The 27205-nt window shown below is 29.0% G+C and overlaps 1 protein-coding gene across 4 annotated transcripts in view; it reads right to left on the reverse strand.

The window, feature by feature from the left end:
* The window catches only part of HisT (Histamine transporter), a 175582-nt gene that overhangs the window by 11054 nt on the left and 137323 nt on the right, over nucleotides 1–27205 (reverse strand). The window lies entirely within an intron of this gene.

A 27205-nucleotide genomic window follows, 5' to 3' on the forward strand; every position in this document is an offset into this window, starting at 1 on the left:
AGAAAAGACAAAAAAAATATATTCAGATATGGAATAATTAAAATTCGTCCTTCTCTATAAATGTTTAATGGCAGCCATAATTTTTGGTCAACAAACAACAAGGACAAGAGCATTTGAAATCATAAAAAAAAACCGTCAAAGCAGCCTTACATTTTCTACACTCCTCCTAGTACAACTCATGCAATTTTTTATGGCCATGTCATAGGGATTATGCAGAAGTAGGGTTGTTATTTGGAGATAGAATTTTTTTAAATTTTTTATTGAAGAAAATCGGTTAGAAAATTTGCTGAATTTAGTTGATAATTGATTTTTATAAAAAAAAATTTTGGATTTTCAGAGATATTTTCCTCGAAATTAGATTTTCAAAACAATTTAGCACAATTTCGATGTTCGCGGAAAATTCTTGTAAAATTTGATATCATAGATTTTTTTTTGAATAATACGATTTTTCGTAAAAAATTCGAGTAAGTTTCATTTTTCTCGAAATTAGTTTTTCATAAAAATTTTTAGACAGAAAGCTCCTGGTATCAAAAAAATTTTTGTTCAAAAATGGGACTTTTTGAAAACAATTTCGAGTAAATTTCAACTGAATATTTTATTTTAAGTTTAGTCGACTTGCAACGATTTTCATATTCTTCAATAAAGCCAATTTTTCAAGTTTTAACAACTTTTTGGAAAAAGCGACCTTTGTCTTCACTACTTTCTTTTAATGAATTTTCAGCTCAAAAAGTCGGTTCTAAGAGTCGATTATTCGCTTTTAAATTTTTCTCAAAATTTTATTTCTATAGAAAATTTTGTCAAAATTTTATTTCGATAGAAAATTTTGTCAAAACATTATTTCTATAGAAAATTTTGTCAAAATTTTATTTCTATGGAAATTTTTGCAAAATTTTATTTCTATCGAAAATTTTTGCAAAATTTTATTTCGTTAGAAGAAACCCCTCACAATTTTGTTTCTATTGAAAATTTTTGTCAAAATTGTATTTCTTTAGAAAAATTTTATTTCTATAGAATTTTTGTGAAAATTTTATTTTTATAGAAAATATTGACTCAATTTTATTTCTATAGAACATTTCTTCAACATTTTAATTGTATAGAAAATTTTGTCAAAATTTTATTTCTATAGAAAATTTTGTCAAAATTTTATTTCGATAGAAAATTTTGTCAAAATTTTATTTATGTAGAAAATTTTGTCAAAACTTTATTTCTATAGACAAATTTAACAAAATTTTCTATAGAAATAAAATTTTATTTCTATGGAAAATTTTTGCAAAATTTTGTTTCTTTAGAAAAAAACTCTTCACAATTTTGTTTCTATTGAAAATTTTTGTCAAAATTTTATTTCTTTACGAAAAACTTGTCAAAATTTTATGTCTATTGGTTTTTTTCAAAATTTTATTTCTATTGATTTTTTTTTTCAAAATTTTATTTCTATAGAATTTTTGTGAAAATGTTATTTCTATAGAAAATATTGACTCAATTTTATTTCTATAGAACATTTTGTCAACATTTTATTTGTATAGAAAATTTTGTCAAAATTTTATTTCTATAGAAAATTTTGTCAAAATTATATTTCTATAGAAAATTTTGTCAAAATTTTATTTCGATAGAAAATTTTGTCAAAATTTTATTTCTATAGAAAATTTTGTCAAAATTTTATTTCTATGGAAATTTTTGCAAAATTTTATTTCTATGGAAAATTTTTGCAAAATTTTATTTCTATAGAAAATTTTGTCAAAATTTTATTTCTATAGAAAATTTTGTCATAATTTTATTTTTATAGAACATTTTGTCAAAATTTTATTTTTATAGAATATTTTGTCAAAATTTTATTTCTATAGAAAATTTCGTCAAAATTTTATTTCTATAGAAAATTTTGTCAAAATTTTATTTCTGTAGACAATTTTGTCAAAATTTTATTTCTATAGAAAATTTTGTAAAATTTGTAGTTCTATAGAAAATTTTGTAAAATTTGTAGTTCTATAAAACTTTTTCGCATTATTTTTTTTTTCAAAATTTGAAAAATTTCAGCATTCGGCTATTCTCAAATGTTGGAAAAAAATCGGCATTTTCCATTTGTAAAAATTGAAAAAGTCGACTTCGACCCATAATGAAATTGAAGCTCAAAAAGTCGGCTCTTCATGTCGTATTTTAAATTTTTACCACAATTTGAAAAAAATCGTTTCATTTTTCGATTTTTAAAAATATGAAAAAAAAAGACTTGCGATTTTTGAAAATGCGACTTTGCTTCGCTACATTCGACTTTTTTTATGAATTTTCTCAAGAAATTTCGCATTTTCAAGTTTTTTTTTCAAAATTTGAAAAATTCAACTTTCGGCTATTCTTAATTTTGTTAAATTTTGGATAGATCTTAACGAATTTTCAGCTCAAAATGTTAACTCTTCTAGTTAATTTGTTTGCATTTTCATTTATTTCAATATTTGAAAAAGTCGACTTGTGACTATTTTCAAATTTTTCACAAACGATCGTAAAATAAATTTTTAGAAATTTGAAAATGTCGACTTTTGACGTTTGCGATTATGGAAATCGCAAAAGACAATAGCGATTTTCCACTTTTTAATGCATTCAAAAAGCAGCTCAAAAAGTCGGTTCTAAGATTCAATTTTTCTCATTTTCAATGTTTTTTTCACAAATTTGAAGAACTCAACTTTCCGTTTTTCTCAAATTTTGAAAAAATCAACTTTTCCATTTGTAAAAATTGAAAATGTCGTCATTATTAATGAATTTTGAGGTCGAAAAGTCGCTTCTAATAGTCGATTTTTTGTATTTTCAATTGTTTAAAAATTTGAAAAAGTCAACTTTCGGCTATTTTTAAATTTTTTTCAAAATTTGTTAAAATCGATTTTTAAAAATTTGAAAAGACGACTCTTACCAATATTGAAATACCGACATTTTTCTTCCAAACGTTCGACTTTTTAATGAATTTTCAATGCAAAAAATCGGCACTGTGTGTCGTTTTGTCGCATTTTCAATGTTTTCAAAATTTGAAAAAGTCTACATACAAATATTCTCAAATTTTTCAAAATTTGGAAAAATCGATTTTTTTAATTCGTAAAATTTGAACAATTTGACGTTTGCGATTCTTGAAAGGAAGACTTGTGTATTGGCAACTTTCGACTATTTTTTTCGAAATTATTTGAATAACAATTTTAAAAAGTCGACAAATTTTTCACAACCTAATAAAATGAATTTTTACAATTTTAATGTTCGATTTTCGACTCTTACGTTTATTGAAAAGCCAACTTTTGAATCTTTAGCTTATGCGTCGTCCCGATTATAAGTATTTTTTTCGGACGGAATGTCTGTGTTTGTAAAGAATCTTACAGTGTGGCCAATCGCTACGAATTGTCGGCGATGACTAAATAATCGGTAAATTTGTTATCGATCCCATTAACAAGCTGCGGTCTTGACTATGGTTTACAACATAACTTGTAGTATGACCAATATCTGGGATATGTTCGACACGAGCACTGGCGTCCGGATAAACTTATAGTCTGGACGGCACATTGAAAAGATTCAATTTCAATTCAAATTCGGGTTTTTTACTTTTTCGGTAAAGTTTAACTAGTCAAATTTGTATAAAAAGTCGATTAGTCGAGTTTGACCAACATGAACAGTTAGTTGGAGTCGCTTTTTCAAAAATTCAAAAGCAGATTTGTTGTTGTCTTTTAGTAAATCCATTATGAATTGAAATCGAACCACCCAAAAAAAGGGTTTCTTTCAAAGTGGTATTTCACTTTATCGATTTTTACTTCCCTTCATCGATTCTATTATGAACGAGCTTCTTCTTACTTTGTTATTGTAAAATAATTTTCAAAAATCCCAAGATTTTAACTGATCTCTATATGGCATCCCTATGCATACACTGCTAACATTTTTATGGCTTTACACAGTGTTTCGATGAGACCATTTTTTTTTTGCCCCCAACTCCTCATAAAATTGTTTTCCGTGGTTCTTAAACTTCAAGCTAAAGCTCTGCTCCTTGCGTTTTTTTCAGTAGGTTGCATTGCCTCCTATCCTTTTCTGTCAATTTAGATTCAAGCTTCTTTGCCTTCCCACCGAGAGCAGAGTTGATACTATTCCGCTATTTGGTTTATTTCTAATGTTCATTGAGCCATGGCTAAAAAATGACAGTTTTATCGTTTGGCAAATTGTTAAGGACACATGACTGACATTTTTCCCGATGGTCACACATCATAAAGAGTAATAGCATTCAACCGGACACCGGAGAAAGATAGAGGCTTACCACCATCAGTTCATAAAAAAGAGAATGAAAAGAATAAAAAAAACCAGAGAATGAAGTAGAAGATCAAATGGACACACATATGACCATGATATAATGGTCAGCAGTTGGCTATTAATTTTGACCAAGTAGGAAACATTTTGAAGAATGATGGTATGTGAAAAGAAAGATTCACCCTGCGGCAGAAAAAAATATATAACAAAGCGATAATAGAGTTTGTTTAAAATGACTTGACATTTTACAACATCAATTTTCTTAGATAGAGGAAAGTGATTTTCATGATAAAGCAACTAGGGGAAGTTTTTAATTAAAAAAACAAATTTGAAAATTTTTATGCAAAAGAAAACTTAGATTAAGGAAACATTTAATAGAAAACATTTTATAATATTTAATTTTAATAAATTATTTAATTAAATTAAATTCGAAAGTTAATTTTATCTTTTATTTAAATTACTTTTAATGACAGTTTATTTTATTTTTATTTTTAATTAGTTTTTTTTTTTCATGAAATAAAAATTAAAAATAATAAATTTTAATCGGTTCCATGATTAAAATTTCAAATAATCCATCGTTTTGCGTAAAGTTATAAATTTGCCATAATTTGCTATTCCATGCATATTTTCCACGAAATTATCTATGAAATTCTAAATTGGGGTAAGTGTGAAATTAGTATGGAAATTTTTATTTCCAATATCCTCTGAATAATTCTATGATATTTAGAAAATTTTATTTTAATTTTTTTTTCGTCTACTTCAATCAACTTTTTTTATCCTCTTAATATTTACAAAACTCAAATTAACGCTTAAATGAATATTCATGTGATTTATGGCACTCGCCTACCTTTTCTCACTCTCTTTCTCAGTCTCTCTCTCTCCTGGTAGCAGCTAATTTGGTCATCTGTGGCCTTAAACTTTAGCTTTTGTTGGGAGTAGTGTGATTGATAACATCAATGCGATATGCTGCTGTGGCTTTATTCTATTGTGTGAGGCCAATAAGAGGGTATCATTAACATAATAGCCATGAACATGACCACCATTTCTTAGGAGGCCACTTTTGGGCGCAATAGCTTGGTTCATAACAGAAAACGACTATTGTCTGGAGGGCAGACCATGACCATATACCTAAATGAATTTATACACTTAGCTATACAAGTAATAAGAATGTATGGAAACAAGCATTTTGTATGGAAACAAGCATTTTATTATGGGTATGTCAAGTATCCTATTAATTTCAAGCTAGAATGAGAAGACGGCAACAGCTATAGCAGGAGGCTGGAGTAAAGTAATAGGCAACATCACAGACAACTAATTTGATTATAAGTCAAGATTTAATGCAAACAAGAAGTTATGTTGAAAATCTTAAAGCCACAAAGTCTCGTAAGCCATACCACTCACACTTGATGATCCATTGAATCCCTGTGAAATTCCCGTCTGGCTTGGGAATAAATTTCCATGCTTAATCCTTTAACTACCATATGGAGTTGAGGGCATGGAACATAAAAGATTTTAGGGAATTCCTAATTAACTTCAAGTGTTTTATATAATTTATGTTTATTTGTGTTTTTTACATACATACATATGAGGTTCTTAGATTACATACATATGTGGTGGAATAATAAATGGTATAGGCCTTGCTATAGCATAGATATATGTGTGTGTGAGTGTTTACATTTTATATCTTTATTAATCCTCACAAACATTATATTCGTGTGGCTTTTGTTCTAAGAGAATTGGCTTTTTTATCCAAAAGAAAAAAAAAATAGGAAACGACTCTTTAAACCAGTAGTAGAAAAACAATAGCCATCCTCGCCCAGACTAAAAAAAAATTATTTGTGTCTTTTACAGTAAACGCTTACTAATGCCATTATTGAATGAGAGAGGGTAACAAATTATTGTGAATTGTTGTTGCTGTTTGCCTCTCATCATATAAATATGAAATTACTATACAATTTTTCTGGCAAAGATAATTGAGTATAACAAGATTAAGCATTGTGCTCTTATAAAGAGAAAACAAATGTCAAGGTGTAGGGGGCTATGAGAAAAAAATTGTTTTATTTGTCAATTTTTCCAAAAGCAGCTCTGCCCAGGAATAATTCAAAACGGCAATATTCACATAAAACCATAATGAATATTCGCTTTAAAATACACATAAGTTTTATTTTAATTTTATACAATTGTTTTGGTATAGCTTTTGTGGGTTTTTATTCAGAAATTTATGAAAAACAGAAATGTTATGATATTTTTCGACGCAAACGGCAGTACATTTGAGAGACACGTCGACGCAAACTTTATCATATTTTGTTGGCAGAGTCCTCTGGTGCTTCAGTTTTGCTATGACAAGACTGCATCTTCTTCTCAATTATCTTTGTTTCTGGTTTCACTCAGTGTTGCCAGGTGATTTTTGATTCTTCCCCCCAAATCTTAAGAAAAGACCCCTAAATTGGTCTAAGCTTTTTTCAAAAACGCCCAAAAAATTTCAGAGTATAAAAGTACAAAAAGTGGTCCCAAAATTACGTTAAAAAAATCCTGTAGTGATACACTTTAAAAATTAAATTTAACACAAATATATATCCTGAAAGAAGAGTTCTTTCCTGAGAAACGAAATTTTAGAAAAACGAAGTTTTCTTTTGATGCTAAAATTTTTTTTTCGTTTGAAGTAAATAAAAACTAAAATTCGCTATTTAAGAAAATACTTTAAAACAAAAGAGATTTTCGTTTGTTTAAAATTTCACCCATGAGGAAAATATTTTTTTTTTTTATGGATGTAATAATACAATATGTATATCAATTTAAATAGCGGGCTAACTCTTAAAAAGCTTTCAGCTGCTAAGTTAAAATACGATTATTTTTAATTTTGTCAAATATTAAAAATGTCCTTTCAACAGAAGAGTTTAAAAAAGATAACGAAAATAATGCTATTGGATACTTGTTTGTATTTAGGATCTTCTTGTTGACTTTCCGCATCTTTTTTCTCATAACTCATGTTAGAATTGTTCCGAATTTGCTTGAGAATTGCTCCACTTTATAAGGTCTGAAATAATTGTTTACCCCCAAAAATTCCCCCAAATAAATCTTACCCCTAAAAATTCCCCTAAACGTGAAAAACCCCCTAAATTTGGGGGGAAAACCCCTAGGTTAGGTTAGGTTAGGTTAAAGTGGCAGCCCGATTAAATTTCAGACTCACTTAAACTATTCAGTCCATTGTGATACCACATTTAACTAAAAGTACCTATTACATATGGGCACTTCTAGTCTTAACCACTGAACCTTCTCTATTATTTACTTTTGTGGAACCAACCAGATTGCTCCAAAAACATTAACAAACTGCTTAAGTTAATGTTTTCCAGGTCAGCCAGTAATCTAAAGCTATATGCTCCTAAAATTCGCTTACGCCTTACACAAAAAGCAGGACACTCACACAAGAGGTGTTTAATTGATTCCTTTTCCTCCACGTCATGACAGCTTATACAATAGTCATTATACTTCGCACCTATAGTTTTTGCAAATTCGCCTATCAGGCAGCGACCCGTTATAGCAGATATTAGGAGTGCTATCTGACGCCTTGAGAACACTAGCATATCTAGTGTGCGGTTTAAGTTTAAATGGGGCCATATTTGCTTGGTGTCGTTACAACCCTTGCAATTTTCCCATCGAATATTGACCATCATAACAGCCTTCTCACGCAGTAAGAGCTTGCAGGTGGCCAGAGGCATACCAACAGATTCTAGTTCCCCTGGAATATGTAAGGTAGTTCCTAGCCTTGCTAACACATCTGCTTCACAGTTCCCCGGTATGTTCCTATGACCAGGCACCCATATTAGGTGAATATTGTACTGCTCAGCCATCTCGTTGAGAGATTTGCGGCAGTCTATGGCCGTTTTTGAGTTAAGGAACACAGAGTCCAAGGATTTTATTGCAGGTTGACTGTCTGAGTATATATTAATGCCAATATTTGTTGGAACATTACTTCTCAGCCAAATTCACCACCTCTCTTATTGCCAATATTTCAGCCTGAAAACACTACAGTGATTAGGTAATCATTTCGCTATTCGAATTTCCAGATCTTTAGAATATACTCCGAACCCCACTTGTCCATTCAATTTGGAGCCATCAGTATAGAAATCTATATATCTTTTATTCCCCGGGGTCTGTGTACACCCCCTAACCTGGTAACACTGGTTTCACTACCGAAACTCTTAGAATGTTCTCTTTAAGTAAATCGAAAAATTGCAAAGGCTTTAAGTCAGTTCCTCTCTTCATGCTCTCAGAAATTTGTAGTTTTTAAGAATTTCAATCAGTGATGCCAATTTAGCTATTTTATAGATGGATCTAACTATTTTTAATGTTGAGTTGCTAGAAAATTTGTAAAATTGCTATAAGCTATTTTTGTCGTTTTTGGTTACAATTCTGCTATTTTTGCAATACAGTGAAACCTCTCAAACTTGGACATTCTGAAAACCGGACACCTCCCACATGTGGACAGTTGTCTGGGAACGCTTGCTATATTAACACATTAAAATTAACCTCTCATACCTGGACACCTCTCAAATGTGGATAAAATTTAGGCGACCGTGGGTGTCCACCTTTCAGAGGTTTCACTGTATTTAAATTTTCCAATACTGTCCCTTAAATATTGATTGTATTTACCACTTATTGTAAATTACTGGCACTATAATTTCACAATAAGCAATATTTCTTCAATGTACACATTAGTGAAACATATAGCCGAAATTTATTTTTATTACACTTCCCACCGTAAGAGATGTAATACAGCGATATATTGATTTCATACTCCATATAATATATGTACAATATTCTGGTTTGTGGTGTAATTCTGAATCAATGTAGCGATGACCGTTCGTCCGCCGGTTGAAACCACACTAATATTCGAAGGAAATAAGATATCAGCTCGATACTTTGTTCTTGAGCCGCATTTTTCATCCGATCAGGATAAATTTTGCCATGTCTATTAGAGGTGTGCGCCAGAGAACGACTGCGATCTACCGCAACCGACCAGTGTATTTAGTAAACACCAACTTTTGCAATCTTAAAACACCAACTGGTAAAAAAAATTCAACCAATGCAACCGACGACTGTCGGTGTTTGTTAGTATGAGTGTTGGTCTCTCGAAAACACCGTAGTAAAGCAATCACACAAATTGGTTACGAAAAAAGCCACCGGTAGCAGTTCTCTGTTGTGCTCGTGAGTGAAATTTCATTCACACTCACGCACATTCATGAAGCAAAATATTTATTCACGCATTCTCACCCATGATACGTGTGGTAGCCAATCCCACTCACGCACATTCACGAAATGAAAACCAGAACTCACGCACGCTCACGCACGATTCACGAGAATCCACGTGATTCACGACAAATTCACGAGACTCACGATATTTTCCAAACGGAAATCAGCAAAGGTAACGAAATTCAAAAATAGAATATAGTTCGAGAGCTTAGTAAATTTCAGTTAACATACGAGTATGAATAAAATCTTGATTTTTTTTCGTGAGCGTGATTTTGCAGAAATTTTATTCACGCACATTCACGAACTGATTTCTTTCTCACGCACGATATATTTAGTTCCATTCACGCAAATTCACGAGAGTTGCTCTAAATTTTGTTCACGTGATCCACGCGTGAATCACGCGCGTTTCGTTTCATGCGCACACCTCTAATTTCTAGCCACTATGCAAAAATTAAATCGTATTTGTCGATAAGTATATATACTCTGATATAGATTTGATTTATTGATTTTACTGGGCTCCATATTTCATCTGATTCGATTGAAACAACACTAGAGCATCTTGGACAGAAATGTTGTAGTGCAAAGGCATCTCAGGTCTTAGGGATTATAATTCAGCATAAAAAGTTAACGTTTCGACTCTCTATATTTGAAAAAGTAGACATTTTGAAATATTGGAAATTAATTTTCGACCTTTCAACTTTTTCAAAATTTGGAACAGTAGAGTTCAAAAGTCAATTGATCGACTTTAGCCAATATGGAAACTATAACAGTTGAAATTCATTTAACAAAATAGAAGGTAGAATTTGAAGATATCCCTCCCAAAGGCGACTTCGACTTGTCAAAAGAGTCGATCGGTCAAAAAGTCGATTTTCGGATACCTACACTGTATGCAAAACTTACATTCTTATACCAACATCAATAGTCTACACTTTCTTGAATTATATATTATGGTACTATGTGTTTAAAATAGTAAATCTTAGTCGATTTTAATTTGAAAATTAAATAAATTCCATTTGGCTATTTTTTCTGACTATTTTGTTTACAAAATTTATCTATTTTTTGATATAAATTTGGTTTGATCCAGCTATTTTTGCTTCTCAATAGTTGGCAGTACTGATTACAATGATCTTCTATTGTATTCAAAATGTAAGAACTTTTTCAATAATTTAAGAAAAACTCCCATAAAAATGAATTTTCGATTAGTTGTCCTATTTTTGCTGCCTCGATTTGATCGATTTTCTCATAACTATTGATCTTCCCTCCATTTTGTTATATGTATACGTTCTGGTTGTTGTTTTTATTCGATACGCGTTTATTTCTCTTCGAGTGTTGATTATAATAGCACAGCACTATAATAGCTTGAGGGAATTGTTTTGCCTTAGGTTGTGTGGGTGTGTTTGTGTGTTTAAAACATTTATGTGTAAGCGATGGGCAGAAACCCTATTCCATGCATACACCATTATCTCCGAGTATAAAGTGGTTTGGCTTGAGTCTGTGAGTAGTAAGAGTAAAAGAATTGGTTTGAGTCTATGACTTTTTCTCAGGCATGTAGATTTATTTGAGTCGGAGTCAATGCTTTAAAAAATGAATAAAAAAGAAGAGTTGCAAATACATTCTACTAAGAAGTGTATTAACTAGAAGTTCTCTTTTAACATCCGTTAATTTGGTGAATGAAATTCTTTGTAGACAATGAGATAATTTATGTCATTCTAAAGAGACTTCAAAGAGGCATTGAAAAGGAAACTGCAGGGGGTTGGTGTTTTAAGCCGTGAAAAGAAAACGGCAAGGGATAGGTAGAAGGGGCTGGTATTTCCTTCTTCTCCTTAATTTTTATTTTACTTAATAAAAAGTAAAATTAAAGGGCCATCGTTTCCTTTTTTACCCCTTTTTCCACCACTTTCTCATTATTAGAAGCTCACGTCTTCATCCCAACGCCCATCAGGAACCAGAACCCACTTGGTATTTTTTCGAAAAACATAAAAGTTACTACAAGTTCAGAATCAACGATGAAGTCTTAAGGGGAAAAAGGAAGCGGTAACGATAACGATAATAACATTAAATGATAATGCCTTCAATGAATGAAATCAACCGAAGAAGAGAAGATGTTATGCCATAGTCAAAAAAAAAAAAAACAGCAACCAACATTGTTCACACACAAACTCCCTATGAAGGGGAACAAGTAGGACGTGATCTCTTTGGTTTTGAATTTTCGATTGAGTTTTTTTTTTCAGTTTCATTTCTCATTTCAAAATTGTTACCAATTAAAAGCAATACCAAGGAAATTGCTACGAAATTAGTCTGACAATGATAGATAAGAGAGAAGAAGACAAGAAATTTTATTTACTGCCAAGGAACATAGAAAAAGTTGTAGAGAATGGTAAAATTCTTCCTTAAAAAAAAAAAAACAAAACTGGTTAAACAAAACCCCAAATCTAAATGGCCTTAGAAATGGAAAATGTTTTTGCCATATGCCTCATGCCACTGGGTAACTTCTTGTAATGAACTTAACCAACAGTTTATTGTATGTTCTGTTGCCTAATATTTTCATTGGGAGGGTTTGCTTGCGTTTTTTTTTTGTTTGGAAACAGCATTCGCTTGATTTGACTTTTGAACCTCTGGGCCATTAGCATGGTATTGGTGGTGTTGGGCAACTTTGTTTGATTTTTCTTGTACGTGTTGGGGATTTGTTATCTACGCCTGAAGTGCTTTTAAAAATCCGATTAAAAGTCTTGGTGTTGAGTAATTTGTACAGTTGATGGAATTAGGATGAAGCATTTGCTTTGGCATTCAGGGTTAATTAAAAACATGCCATGTGTGAGCAGTTGATAATGTAGGTAATTATGAAGTTTTGTGTTTTGCAAGGATGAAATGATTGATGGATATGCAATATTAAGGATGACAAACTCATAAGGAGAAAAACCAAACAAAATATATATATTTTAATAAATTAAATTAAATATTACATAAACATATTATAGTAATATATAAAATATATATTACATTCACGGTTGCCACTCAAATCTACCACAATTTGGAGACATTTGTACCAAAAAAAAACCTACCAAAGAAAAAAATCTTATTTTGTCAAAATTTTACTTCTATAGAAAATTTTGTCAACAATTTCTTTCTATAGAAATTTTGTCAAAATTTTATACCTATAGAAAATTTTGTCAAAATTTAATTTCTATAGAAAATGTTTTCAAAATGTTATTGCTATAGAAAATGTTGTCAAAATGTTATTTCTATAGAAAATTTTGTCAAAATTTTATTCCATAGACAATTTTGCCAAAATTTTATTGCTATAGAATATTTTTTCAACATTTTATTTCCTAGAAAATTTTGTCAAAATTATATTTCTATAGAAAATTTTGTCAAAATTTTATTCCATAGAAAATTTTGCCAAAATTTTATTGCTATAGAATATTTTTTCAACATTTTATTTCCTAGAAAATTTTGTCAAAATTTTATTCTATAGAAAATTTTGCCAAGATTTTATTGCTATAGATTATTTTTTCAACATTTTATTTCCATAGAAAATTTTACCAACATTTTATTGCTATAGAATATTTTTTCAACATTTTATTTCCTAGAAAATTTTGTCAAAATTTTATTTCAATAGAAAATTTTGTCAAAATTTTATTCCATAGAAAATTTTGCCAAAATTTTATTGCTATAGAATATTTTTTCAACATTTTATTCCTAGAAAATTTTGTCAAAATTTTATTTCTATAGAAAATTTTGTCAAAATTTTATTCCATAGAAAATGTTGCCAAAATTTTATTGCTATAGAATATTTTTTCAACATTTTATTTCCTAGAAAATTTTGTCAAAATTTTATTCTATAGAAAATTTTGCCAAAATTTTATTGCTTTAGAATATTTTTTCAACATTTTATTTCCTAGAGAATTTGGTCAAAATTGTATTACTATAGAAAATTTTGTCAACATTTTATTACTATAGTAAATTTTGTCAAAATTTTATTACTATAGAAAATTTTTTTCAACATTTTGCTTCTATATAAAACTTTGTCAATGTCAATGCCATAGAAAATTGTGCCAAATTTTATTGCTTTAGAATATTTTTTCAACATTTTATTTCCTAGAAAATTTTGTCAAAATTTTATTTCAATAGAAAATTTTGTCAAAATTTTATTCCATAGAAAATTTTGCCAAAATTTTATTGCTATAGAATATTTTTTCAACATTTAATTCCTAGAAAATTTTGTCAAAATTTTATTTCTATAGAAAATTTTGTCAAAATTTTATTCCATAGAAAATGTTGCCAAAATTTTATTGCTATAGAATATTTTTTCAACATTTTATTTCCTAGAAAATTTTGTCAAAATTTTATTCTATAGAAAATTTTGCCAAAATTTTATTGCTTTAGAATATTTTTTCAACATTTTATTTCCTAGAGAATTTGGTCAAAATTGTATTACTATAGAAAATTTTGTCAACATTTTATTACTATAGTAAATTTTGTCAAAATTTTATTACCATAGAAAATTTTTTTCAACATTTTGCTTCTATATAAAACTTTGTCAATGTCAATGCCATAGAAAATTGTGCCAAATTTTATTGCTTTAGAATATTTTTTCAACATTTTATTTCTATTGAAAATTTTGTTAGAATTTTATTTCTATAGAAAATTTTGTCAAAATTTTATTCCATAGAAAATGTTGCCAAAATTTTATTGCTATAGAATATTTTTTCAACATTTTATTTCCTAGAAAATTTTGTCAAAATTTTATTCTATAGAAAATTTTGCCAAAATTTTATTGCTTTAGAATATTTTTCTAACATTTTATTTCCTAGAAAATTTGGTCAAATATGTATTACTATAGAAAATTTTGTCAACATTTTATTACTATAGTAAATTTTGTCAAAATTTTATTTCTATAGAAAATTTTGCCAAAATGTTATTTCTTCTATAGAATATTTTTTCAACATTTTATTTCTATAGAAAATTTTGTCAAAATTTTATTTCTTAGAAATTTTTTTCAAAATTTTATTTCTATATAACATTTTATCAACATTTTATTTCTATAGAAAATTTTTTCAAAATTTTATTGCTATAGAATATTTTTTCAACATTTTATTTCCTAGAAATTTTTGTCAAAATCTTATTTCTATAGAAAATTTTGTCAAAATTTTATTCCATAGAAAAGTTTGCCAAAATTTTATTTTCAACATTTTATTTCCTAGAAAATTTTGTCAACATTTTATTTCTATAGAAAATTTTGTCAAAATTTTATTCTATAAAAAAAATTGCCAAAATTTTATTGCTATAGAATATTTTTTCAACATTTGATTTCTATAGAAAATTTTTTCAAAATTTTATTTCTATAGAAAATTTTTTCAAAATTTTATTTCTATAGAAAATTTTGTCAAAATGTTATTACTATAGAAAATTTTGTCAAAATTTTATTCTATAGAAAATTTGTCAAAATGTTATTCTAAAGAAAAGTTTGCCAAAATTTTATTGCTATAGAATATTTTATTATATTCAACATTTATATATTTCAACATTTTATTTCTATAGAAAATTTGGTCAAAATTGTATTACTATAGAAAATTTTGTCAAAATTTTATTACTATAGAAAATTTGGCAACATTTTATTACTATAGAAAATTTTGTCAAAATTTTATTACTATAGAAAATTTTGTCAAAATTTTATTTCTATAGAAATTTTTGTCAAAATTTTATTTCTATAGAAAATTTTGTCAAAATTTTAGTGCTATAGAACATTTTGCCAAAATTTTATTTCTATAGAAAATTTTGTCAAAATCTTATTTCTATAAAAAAAAAATTATCAAAAATTTATTTCTATAGAAAATTTTGTCAAGATTTTATTTCTATAAAAAATTTCATCAAAATTTCGGATTTTTCATTTAATTTAAATTTCATTCGTTTAAAGAAATTTGTCCTTAATATTATGTAACTTGCATGCCCTAAAATTTAGGGTGTATAATTTTTCATATTAGATCAATATTCTTTTAGTGTAGATCTAATATAGAAATCTCCGTAAAAATTTCATTAGTTTAAAAAAGGTCACATCGTTAGCTCGAGATTAATACCATAACGAAGGTTAACATCTTTGGACCCAAGTAAATTTGTTTGAGTGTTCTTTAACATAGCGGGCATAGCAATTTCCATAATCTTTTTATTATTGTAGGCATTGGCTCATAATACCAAATGTCTTATTTCAATACCTTATAGCATATTTATTTGTTTTACCTAAAGCTGATTGCAAAATTCCCAAATGACAATTTAATGCGGAAAAGATAGGTAAGTGTTGAAAATATTTCCCCTTATTACTTTCATACCAAAAAATCTATCCCCATAATCCGCTAAGGAGCAAAATAAACACTGAGTTTACATCTTTAAGGACTTTGTTTACAATATTTCTACGATTTTCATATTTCATGCGACGCATGGGAGGAAAATCAAGGAATTTATTCAATGGATGTCAAGTGGTGGTGGTGGTGGTGGGGAATCAACGATGATATGGAAATAATTGTCAACATGGTGTAAGTGAAAAATAACCATGAATGTATGTATATTTCCCCTCATTTCCATGCATGGCTTTGTTTGATTTTTCTCTTTATCGTAATTACTTCCTGTTGTGGCAGAATACTTATACGCCCAAGTGTTTTCAAGACATTAAAATCGCTCATACGCTCTAGTGGTTGAAAAATATAAAATCACTCATACGCCATTGTTGGCACAATAAAAATGCTTATGCATAATAAGCAGCTTGTGTATCGTAGTCGTGGTATGGTAGCATATTATCAAAATAAATACAGTATCAGAAAAATATATTAAATTCATTGAAAATGATGTGGAGGAATTTTAAAACATTTCAAATTCTTTGCCCAGGGATAAAATCTGTTGAAAACATAATCAATTAAAAATTAACTGATACAACAATTAAGGATAATTTGATTATTAAGGGCTGTAGCCTAATAACCACAGATGGATATCGCTGGATTAGGCATTAAAATTGGAATGTCGACTTTTTAAAACTTAAAAGTCGGCCTATTCAAAATTGGGAAACTCTATTTTTCATACTTCAAAAATTCGAATTTTTCAAAAGTTGACTTTAATCCGTTTTTTGAATTGTGTGAATAAAATCAGGGTATAAAGATCAATATCACGTTTGATTTTTCGAGTTTTTCATTGAAACTTGATTAGGCGATTTCGATGACTATTTTGCCTAATAGTTCGATTAGTTCATGTGAAAAAAAGTAAAAAACGATGATTACAAAAGTCGAATTTGACAACGATTTTCGACTTTTGTATTTCCAAAATTTCTTTAAAATGTTTGTGAGTGAAATTTAGTTGCAAATTTAGTATGGTTGCAATTCAATGTATGGCTTCTGTAGTTTTCTACTTAGGTTTCTCAATTTTTGCTGAGAAAATCCCCATCTACAGATTTTGTTTTGTTTTTTTTTTTTTTGTTTCATAAAACCCCTTCAAGCTATTATGTAGATGTTTGTAAGAAAATCTTTATCAATATCAGCTAATAGGTATTTACCATTACGGAAATACAAATGCTGATACTTCCTAGTTATTATACTTCGACTGGAAAAATGTGAAGGTTGCACGAATAGTATGTGCAACTATAATACCAACACTCATACATAAGTTAGGTACAACTAACACCACATTTCAGCCATCAAGAAGAAGAAGTACAAGAGGGAGGAGAAAGCCAATAAACTACTATGTGCGTGTGTGTGAGAGAGAATCTCATGTTTTCAGTCAAACTCGTTTTGTTCATCTCAAATGGATCTGAAACCAGGAGCACATTCACTCCCATAGATATCCAACCCTAGGTTTCTATGGACCGATAAAATGCAATAAATTGATGTGTTAATGTTAACTTTGATATGCCAGCGAAAGCCAGTCGACATTTGCATAAAACACTAAGGCTTTAGATGGTTAGACTATCTCCTTGTCGATGTTGGTGTGTGTGTGCTTGTATCATCTGTATGTTTACATGATTGTAGAGAGATGGAGAATTACCAAGCTTTGCTACATGGAATTTTATTAAGATTCCCATAGGCATGAAGGAAAGTGTGTTTGTTGTGCTTGTATAGCTGTGAGTAAGAGTGTGGAAAACTACCACTCTCACCACATTGGCATGCCTTCTGCTAAAACCAAAACAAAAACAATGGGAGACACACATAACGGTAACATCACAAAAGCTAACACGAATCTTAAAAGAATCGTCATTGAAAAATGCACAAGGTCACATAAGGGCATCAGTGCTAGGACTGTATATTCTTGTTGTTCTTGCTTTTGGTGGCTTTTATATTTTGTCTTTAACACGGTACCAAAAACTTTTTTTTTTGGTTGTTTTATCAATCTAGCTTACAAATATCCATTGAAAAATCGCTATGTTTGTTTGTTTCTATGACCATGTAAATTTGTGTTGAAAAGTCTCGCACAAACACCCCCTATCCTTAGAAACTAACAAACACAGGTTTTTTCGTTCAGAGAACAATACTTGAAACTTGTGATGTCACGATTAGTAAGGACATGCAGCTAGTATGCAGCCATGGGAATGATTATGTATGAATTTGTGTGCGCGACAGTTGTGAGACTAAGGGACTTGTGTGCGTGCGTGTTAGAGCATATATGAATGCATTTACTCTATAATGCAACTATTCACCACCACCTGAGAGTGTAGAATTTTTGCGGTGATGTGATATTAGAGTGACTTGAAAGGTGTGGAGTGACTTTAAATGACATTTGCATACAATGGTTCATGGGTTCAATTTTAATTTCGGGTATATGTGTATTGAAAAAGTTTCATTTCAAATGAAAAAGGTGTCATTTGATTCGAAAAGAATTTCATTTGGTTTCATAATATATTATTTATTATACCCTCCACCATAGGATGGGGGGTATATTAACTTTGTCATTCCGTTTGTAACACATCGAAATATTACTCTAAGACCCCATAAAGTATATATATATTCCGGGTCGTGGTGAAATTCTGAGTCGATCTGAGCATGTCCGTCCGTCCGTCCGTCTGTTGAAATCACGCTAACTTCCGAACGAAACAAGCTATCGACTTTAAACTTGGCACAAGTAGTTGTTATTGATGTGGGTCGGATGGTATTGCAAATGGACCATATCGGTCCATCGGAAGAAAATTTCATCCGATCCGGCTGAAATTTGGTACATGGTGTTAGTATATGGTCTCTAACAACCATGCAAAAATTGGTCCACATCGGTCCATAATTATATATAGCCCCCATATAAACCGATCCCCCGATTTGGCTTGCAGAGCCTCTAAGAGAAACAATTTTCATCCGATCCGGCAGAAATTTGGTACATGGTGTTAGTATATGGTCTCTAACAACCATGCAAAAATTGGTCCACATCGGTCCATAATTATATATAGCCCCCATATAAACCGATCCCCCGATTTGGCTTGCAGAGCCTCTAAGAGAAACAATTTTCATCCGATCCGGCTGCAATTTGATACATGGTGTTAGCATATGGTCTCTAACAACCATGCAAAAATTGGTCCATATCGGTCCATAATTATATATAGCCCCCATATAAACCGATCCCGCGATTTGGCTTGCGGAGCCTCTAAGAGAAGCAAATTTCATCCGATCTGGCTGAAATTTGGTACATGGTGTTAGCATAGGGTCTCTAACAACCATGCAAAAATTGGTCCACATCGGTCCATAATTATATATAGCCCCCATATAAACCGATCCCCCGATTTGGCTTGCAGAGCCTCTAAGAGAAACAATTTTCATCCGATCTGGCTGAAATTTGGTACATGGTGTTAGCATAGGGTCTCTAACAACCATGCAAAAATTGGTCCATATCGGTCCATAATTATATATAGCCCCCATATAAACCGATTACCAGATTTGACCTCCGGAGCCTCTTGGAAGACCAAAATTTATCTGATTCAGTTGAAATTTGGTACGTGATGTTAGTATAGGGTATCCAACAACCATGCAGGAATTGGTTCCTATCAGTCCATAATAATATATAGCTCCCATATAAACCGATCCCCAGATTTTGGAGAAGCAAAATTCATCCGATCTGGTTGAAATTTGGTACGTGGTGGTAGTATATAATATTTAACAACCATGTGAGTTGAAATTTGTGGATGACAGTCTCTCGTAGAAGTTTCTACGCAATCCATGGTGGAGGGTACACAAGATTCAGCCTGGCCGAACTTACGGCCGTATATACTTGTTTTAATTATATTATATAAAAAATTGAGAGATACGAAATAAAAGAAATGGATTGCAATTAAATTAAAGTAAATTTAACTTTATTATAGAATTTAAAACCTTTTACGATTCAAATAAAACTTTTTAATGTCATAATAAAAATAACCCTGGACAGTCATCCTTCGTCAAAATGACGACGCGTAATTTCATTTTCGATTTAAAATGCATTTTGGTTTTTTGGCATTTGGATTGAGAAATGATAAATTATAGTTATACCAACACAATCATTTTATGAATTTTTTTATTATACTTATTAAAACCAAATTTAATAAGAAAATAAACTCAATTTTGGTTCTCATTTTTGCTCACGATGCCAATTATAGCGTCTTGAAATAAGCCGTAGCCAAAATGACGAAGGATGACGTTAGTGTACAAAAAATAAGGACGACTTTCCACGACTTAAATTTACTTTAATTTCATTAAATTTAAATCCATTTCTTTTATTTCGTAACACTTAATTTATTTTCATATAATATAATTAAAATCAATTTAATTTAATAAAAAAACATTTTGTTTTTGTTTTAGTTTTTTTTATGGAAAATATTTTTCAAAATCACCCCTAAAAGCAACACATTGCTGCCTCTTGATAGCCTTACCCAAAATATCCGCCCGTAAATATTACAAGTTCTCTGGTTTTCTCATTACATATAATAGGCATGAAAACCACATCGATATTTCTCCTTCCACAAAAATAAAGATATAAATAAGGAAGAAGACATGAAAACACAAGACAATAAAGACACATTGGCAATACAAAATGACTTAAACATGAATATGAATATCAAATGAGGTGTGAGTAATATATGCACACACCAACATACATATGCACACATCATCTCTGTGTCCAGTTATTGTCATCTGTAGAGTAAATCCCAGAGAGAGGGAGGGAGACTGATGTTAAACGGGAGAGAAAGAGAAGAAAACTGTAACGTTACTATTGTATCTTCATTTCTTTATAGATTCATATCATAGTTGCTTGCAATTCTTGTTCGTTTAATGGATTGTCGTCAGCATACACGGCAGATGAGAAATCAGATTTTTTGTAGGAAGAAGGCACGTTCCAATTATATCAAATGAACATTCACAATGACAACGAATTCCAAATTGCAAGTCACCTTATTGTAGGAGATTTTATAGAAATTGATCAATGTGACACTTTGCCAATGGTAACATAGCTGAATAAGGATACATAAGGTAAGATTCATAGTATCCAAAAAACCCCACCTTTAAGATGGCCAAGTAAAGTAATATTATTATTAAAAGATTAAATTTAATTGTGATTGAATCCCCATGTGAGAGCAACATAATACAAAGATAATGCATTTTCATTTATGCCAATCAATTATTTAATGTCCATGTCAATTTTGTCCTTTGGCCTTAAATACGAGTATGAGCATTTATATCACAATGGAGAATATGCAAAAGTCAGACATTGAAATATATAGTTTATCCATAGAGTGGTAATTTATTCATAAGTTAATTCTTATTGGAGAACTTAACACATACACACACTAAAACATGCACGTACCCACACGTAGTATATATTGTAACACTTAGTTATGTTGCCCATCAAATACTTAGTCTAAGTCATTGTTAAATAGGCCATTTGGTCAAGAGTCTATATTTTGCCTTAATTTCATGAAAGTTATGGTCATTGGGTTTGTCTGAATTACTTTCGTAGCAGAAAGTATACCCTTTGGTCAATGTCATCTAATGATATACAAACATTTGTATGACCCATATGATCTTCTAAGGGGAAAATAAGGACAACAAATTTGTGTTTAGTTAAATCATTGACTAAATAAGTGATGATATTTTGCTAGCAAAGCTAAAGGAAATAGGACCAAAAATTAAGAAATGGCAAGCAGATTAAATTTGCGAAAGGCCAAGGAAAACAATTTTAGGAGGACCCTAATTCCCGCATGAACACGGTTGCCATAATTGGTTGAATTCTATCAAAAATGGTTGATTTTTGATTTGTAGAATTCTTGATGTTTTGGTATATTAAGCAAAATATTCCTCTCCAACTAAGTATTACTATACATATTTCCTTTAGGAATATAAAAATTCAGACAAAATTTTCTATAGCAATAAAAATATAGACAAATTTTTCTATAGAAATAAAAATTTAGACAAATTTTTCTATAGAAATAAATTTTGAAAAACTTTTCTATAGAAATAAAATTTTGACAAAATTTTCTATAAAAATAAAATTTTGACAAAATTTTCTATACAAATAAATTGTTGACAAAATTTTCTATAGAAATAAATTTTTGACAAAAAATCTACAGTAATAAAATTTCTGCAAAATTTTCTAAAGAAATAAAAGTTTGACAATATTTTCTAAAGAAATAAAATTTTTATAAAATTTTCTATAGAAATAAAATTTTGACAAAATTTTTTATAGAAGTAAAATTTTGAGAAAATTTTTTATAGAAATAAAATTTTAACAAAATTTTCTATAGAAATACAATGTTGAAAAAACTTTCTATATAAATAAAAATTTGACAAAATTTTCTATAGAAATAATATTTTGACAAAAATTTTAATAGAAACAAAATTTTGACAAAATGTTCTATAGAAATTAAATTTTGACAAAATGTTCTAAACAAATTAAATTTTAAGTTAATTTTCTATAGAAATAAAATTTTGATAAAATTTTTTAAAGAAATAAAATTTTCTATAGAAATACAATTTTAACAAAATTTTCTATAGAAATACAATTTTAACAAAATTTTCTATAGAAATAAAACTTTGACAAATTTTTCTATTGAAATAATATTTTGACAAAATGTTCTATAGAAATTAAATTTTGACAAAATATTCTATCGAATTTAATTTTTAACAAAATTTTCTATAGAAATAAAATTTTGATAAAATTTTAACAAATTTTTCTATAGGAATAAAATTTCGACAAAATTTTCTATAAAAATAAAATTTTGACAAAAATTTTTAGAGAAATAAAATGTTGAGAACATTTTCTATATAAATAAAATTTTGAGAAAATTTTCTAAAGAAATAAAAGTTTGACAATATTTTCTAAAGAAATAAAATTTTTACAAAATTTTCTATAGAAATAAAATTTTGACAAAAAATTTTTTATTTAAATAAAATGTTGACAAAATTTTTTATAGAAATAAAATTTTAACAAAATTTTCTATAGAAATACAATGTTGAAAAAATTTTCTATATAAATAAAAATTTGACAAAATTTTCTATAGAAATAATATTTTGACAAAATGTTCTATAGAAATTAAATTTTGACAAAATGTTCTAAAGAAATTAAATTTTAACAAAATTTTCTATAGATATAAAATTTTGAAAAAATTTTTTATAGAAATAAAATTTTGATAAAATTTTGTACAGAAATAAAATTTTAACAAAATTTTCTATAGAAATACAATTTTGACAAAATTGTCTATAGAAATAAAACATTGACAAATTTTTCTATTGAAATAATATTTTGACAAAATGTTCTATAGAAATTAAATTTTGACAAAATGTTCTATCGAATTCAATTTTTAACAAAATTTTCTATAGAAATAACATTTTGATAAAAATTTTAACAAAATTTTCTATAGAAATAAAATTTTGATAAAATTTTCACAAAATTTTCTATAGGAATAAAATTTCGACAAAATATTCTATAAAAATAAAATTTTGACAAAATTTTTTATAGAAATAAAATTTTGAGAACATTTTCTATAGAAATACAACTTTGACAAAATTTTCTATAGAAATAAAGCTATGACAAAATTTTCTGTAGAAATAAAGTTTTGATCAAATATATAGGAATAAAATTTCGACAAAATTTGCTTTAGAAATAACATTTCGACAAAATTTTCTAAAGAAATAAAATTTTGACAAAATGTTCTATAGAAATAAAATTTTGACAAAATGTTCTATAGAAATAAAATTTTGAGAAAATTTTCGATAGAAATAACATTAAGACAAAATTTTCGATAGAAATAAAATATCGACAAACTTTTCTATAAATTCAATATTTTTAAAAGTCAAATTGGAATATTTTATATGGTAGATTTTTGATAAAATTTTCTTAAATTTTGGTAGATTATTTTTGGTACGAGTTGACACAATGCTTCAAATTGAAGACATAATCTGAAAATTTCTCTCAAAACACATAATATATAAATACACGCAAAGAAAAAAAACGTTTGGAAAACGTGTACCGAAAACGTTTTTCTTTTGTTAGAGTTTTTTGAATTGCTTCAAAAATTTTTTCAACAAAAAAAAAACTTTTATCAACAAAAAAATTCGTTTGTTACAAATTTTTTATTTTTTCAATAAAAAAAAGTTATTTTTGAAACAACAACAGAGTCCATTTCGTTTATATCAAACACTGTTCTTTTCTGACTTTTGGTCTTTAATAAAACACATTTTACAGTTCAAAATTTAATATAGTACAATGTAATGTTGAACATTTTTTTCGGAATCTTCCGAACATATGTAGAATGTATGTAAAAAAAAAGAAAAAAAAAAACTTTGGTCGAAGCAGGGATCGAACCCACGACCCTTGGCATGAGAGTCAGACGTAGCAACCACTGCTCCACGGTGCCAAACTAAATGTTTGTTTCTGTTAAATAAACTTTGTTTATTCGGATCGTGGGCGCCGCAAGCTATGCTATATAAATATAACTTATATGGATATTTATCTATTGATGACCATAACAGGTACATAGCTCAGTGGTTAGTGTGTTGGTTTACAAAGTGCATGGTCCGCGGTTCGATTCTCCGTCCAGGCGAAAGGTAAAAAAATTTTTAAAATTTATAAAATCGTATAATTTCTTCTACATTGTTTGTATTACAGAAAAAGGTGCTAAGAATTAAAAATCTTCGTGGAAGTGAGAAAGATGTGAGGGAAAATGCAATTAGCCAGAAAAAATTTTTTTTTGAGTTAGTCTTTATGAAATTGTTTTTACATCCTGGAAAAGAATAAACGTTTATCACAAAAAGTATATACTTTTCTTCCAAATACACTTCCTTACAGCGAAAAGCAAATGAGAAACGAACTTTGTTTGTCTAAAATTTCGTTTGGGAGGAAAGAATTATTTTTTTGCGTGTACCATGTTTTTTGGTTTTGATGAGACTTGCATAGAAACCAAGGGTCATTATAACATTTGCACCATGATGGCTACTAGGTAAAGCTTATTACCCAAACTAAATTTTTTAAACTATTCTCTTAATGGGACATTTGTGGAGATTGTATGCAATACAATAGCATTATATTACTAATATCTATAATTTATCTTAAACTAATTTTTAAATTTCTAACATTTAATTAAAATAACCATAACCATAATTCATTCTGGCTTTGATTAAAAAAAAACACTATGAAATCTCTATACAAATATTCCCCATGCACGTCCAATGCACACAAATTGTTTCAAGCTGTTACCACTATTATTATAAAAAAAATGAACGTAAACTTCATTCTTTGCGAGGAAGGATGTATTATAGAAAAGATACAAAAAAAAAACAGCAAAAAAAAAAAACAATTCCATACACTACAAATATAGATATAAAATATGTGTGTTTCCAGCAAAGAGACAAGTAATCGTCAACAGTTGATATGTGCATGCATTCCTATTGTAGTGAATACCCAGCATTGTGTAAATGTTTGTCTACTTGCATCTATGCCATGGCCCCACTACCGTGAAATTATTTATTTATACTACTCTTGAGTATGGCAAGAGACAGAGAGCATAAAAACCCTAACACACATACACCCACCCAGTGAGTATAGACAATATGACACAAACAGAAAAGTGAAATTCATCGCCACAGTCATAGTCAAAGAGATTCACCCACTAGACTATTATCATACATTTTAACGTAAAATGCAACAATCCTTGGGGTCATAATAAACAGTGGTGCATCTGTCGAGAATTGACATGGACACACATACACTCACGGATAAACACACATGTAGATCTCTATTACTAAGCAATGCATATAACAGAATGCTGCCCCCAACACCCAAACTAACTGTTTACATTTTGAATATATTCTTAACATTTCTATCAGAGAGAATATATGTGGGAGTGTGCAAGTTTTTTTACACAAGACTCTCCTAGTGTTTTTGTTACTCTCTGTATTTGCTCTAAGGATGAGATGTTGTTTATAAAGCGTTTAAATACCAACGGCATACAATAGAAAAATAAATAACAGAGCGAGATTATATGTAAGAACTACAACACATCGACGGAGTAGTAGTCGTAGTGTATCTGGCCAAGTTTGCGATGTCGTTGCAAACAGAGAATCAAACAGAGAACTGAGAATAAGAGAATGAATGTTAAATGTTAAGTTGTAATAATGTACAAGAATAACAATAATGATGGTTAAACAAGAAGCGTTGACGGAGGCAAAAATAGAACACTTCGCCACGTAAATAGAAAAATTAGTCTCTGAAGATATTAGGGTGGATCGATGTTGTTGGGGATTTATTAAGATTTATAGCAATAAATAAAGCAACAATGGTTCTCCTTATTGGTAAAGTCAATTTCTAATTTGATACAAAATTAAATTGGTGGAAAATTCTCCCGTTTTTGCTCAACAATCAAATCAAACAATTTCCGTAGTTTATTACAATATTTATTCGAGCTTATTGGATAGGAAGATTAAGGGAATTGACATTATTAAGTTACTGAAAAGAAATTGCCAGATACCCATCTCGCAAGCCTGACTACACATATACTACACATTTCCATAGTCTTTAGCGAGATCTGGCCAGGTGAGATTATTTAATGAAATTTACATACGATAAATATTCTTCCCATTTGTTCACCCGCACTATTCATCATCTTTTCGTATTTTTTAATTTTTTTTATTAACCCAAATGATATAAATGTGAATTTCAGAATCCATTCATAAATCTGTATAAGCAGAATAAAACAATATTTTTTTTGGAAAATGTTTATCCGTACTGACATATTTTCTAACCTTGTTCACCAAAATGACCCTAACATAACAGTCAATCGCATTGGTATCTGGACAGACATTATGTGGACAGAATGAAGTGAGACTTTCCTTTAGGTGACGGTTTACGACCGATATGACTCGAAATAATGCTTTCAACAATTTGGAGTAAGGCAATTGTGGGTCCTAACCACGGTTGCCGCAATTGGTACGGTAGATTGTTTACTGTTTGGTAGATTTGTAGAATTTTTAATGTTGTGGAAGATTTAGCAAAATAATTCTTCCAACAAAAAAAAAAAAAAAAAAATCTATAGAAAAATTTCTATAGAATTTTTCTCTATAGAAATAAAATTTTGGCAAAATTTTCTATAGAAATAGGTTTTGACAAAATTTTTATGGAAATAACATTTTGACAAAATTTTCTATAGAAATAAAATTTTGACAAAATTTTCTATAGAAATAAAATTTTGAGAAAATTTTCTATAGAAATA

This window comes from Haematobia irritans, chromosome 5, assembly GCF_050003625.1.
Source record: "Haematobia irritans isolate KBUSLIRL chromosome 5, ASM5000362v1, whole genome shotgun sequence".
NCBI classification, from domain to species: Eukaryota; Metazoa; Arthropoda; class Insecta; order Diptera; family Muscidae; genus Haematobia; species Haematobia irritans.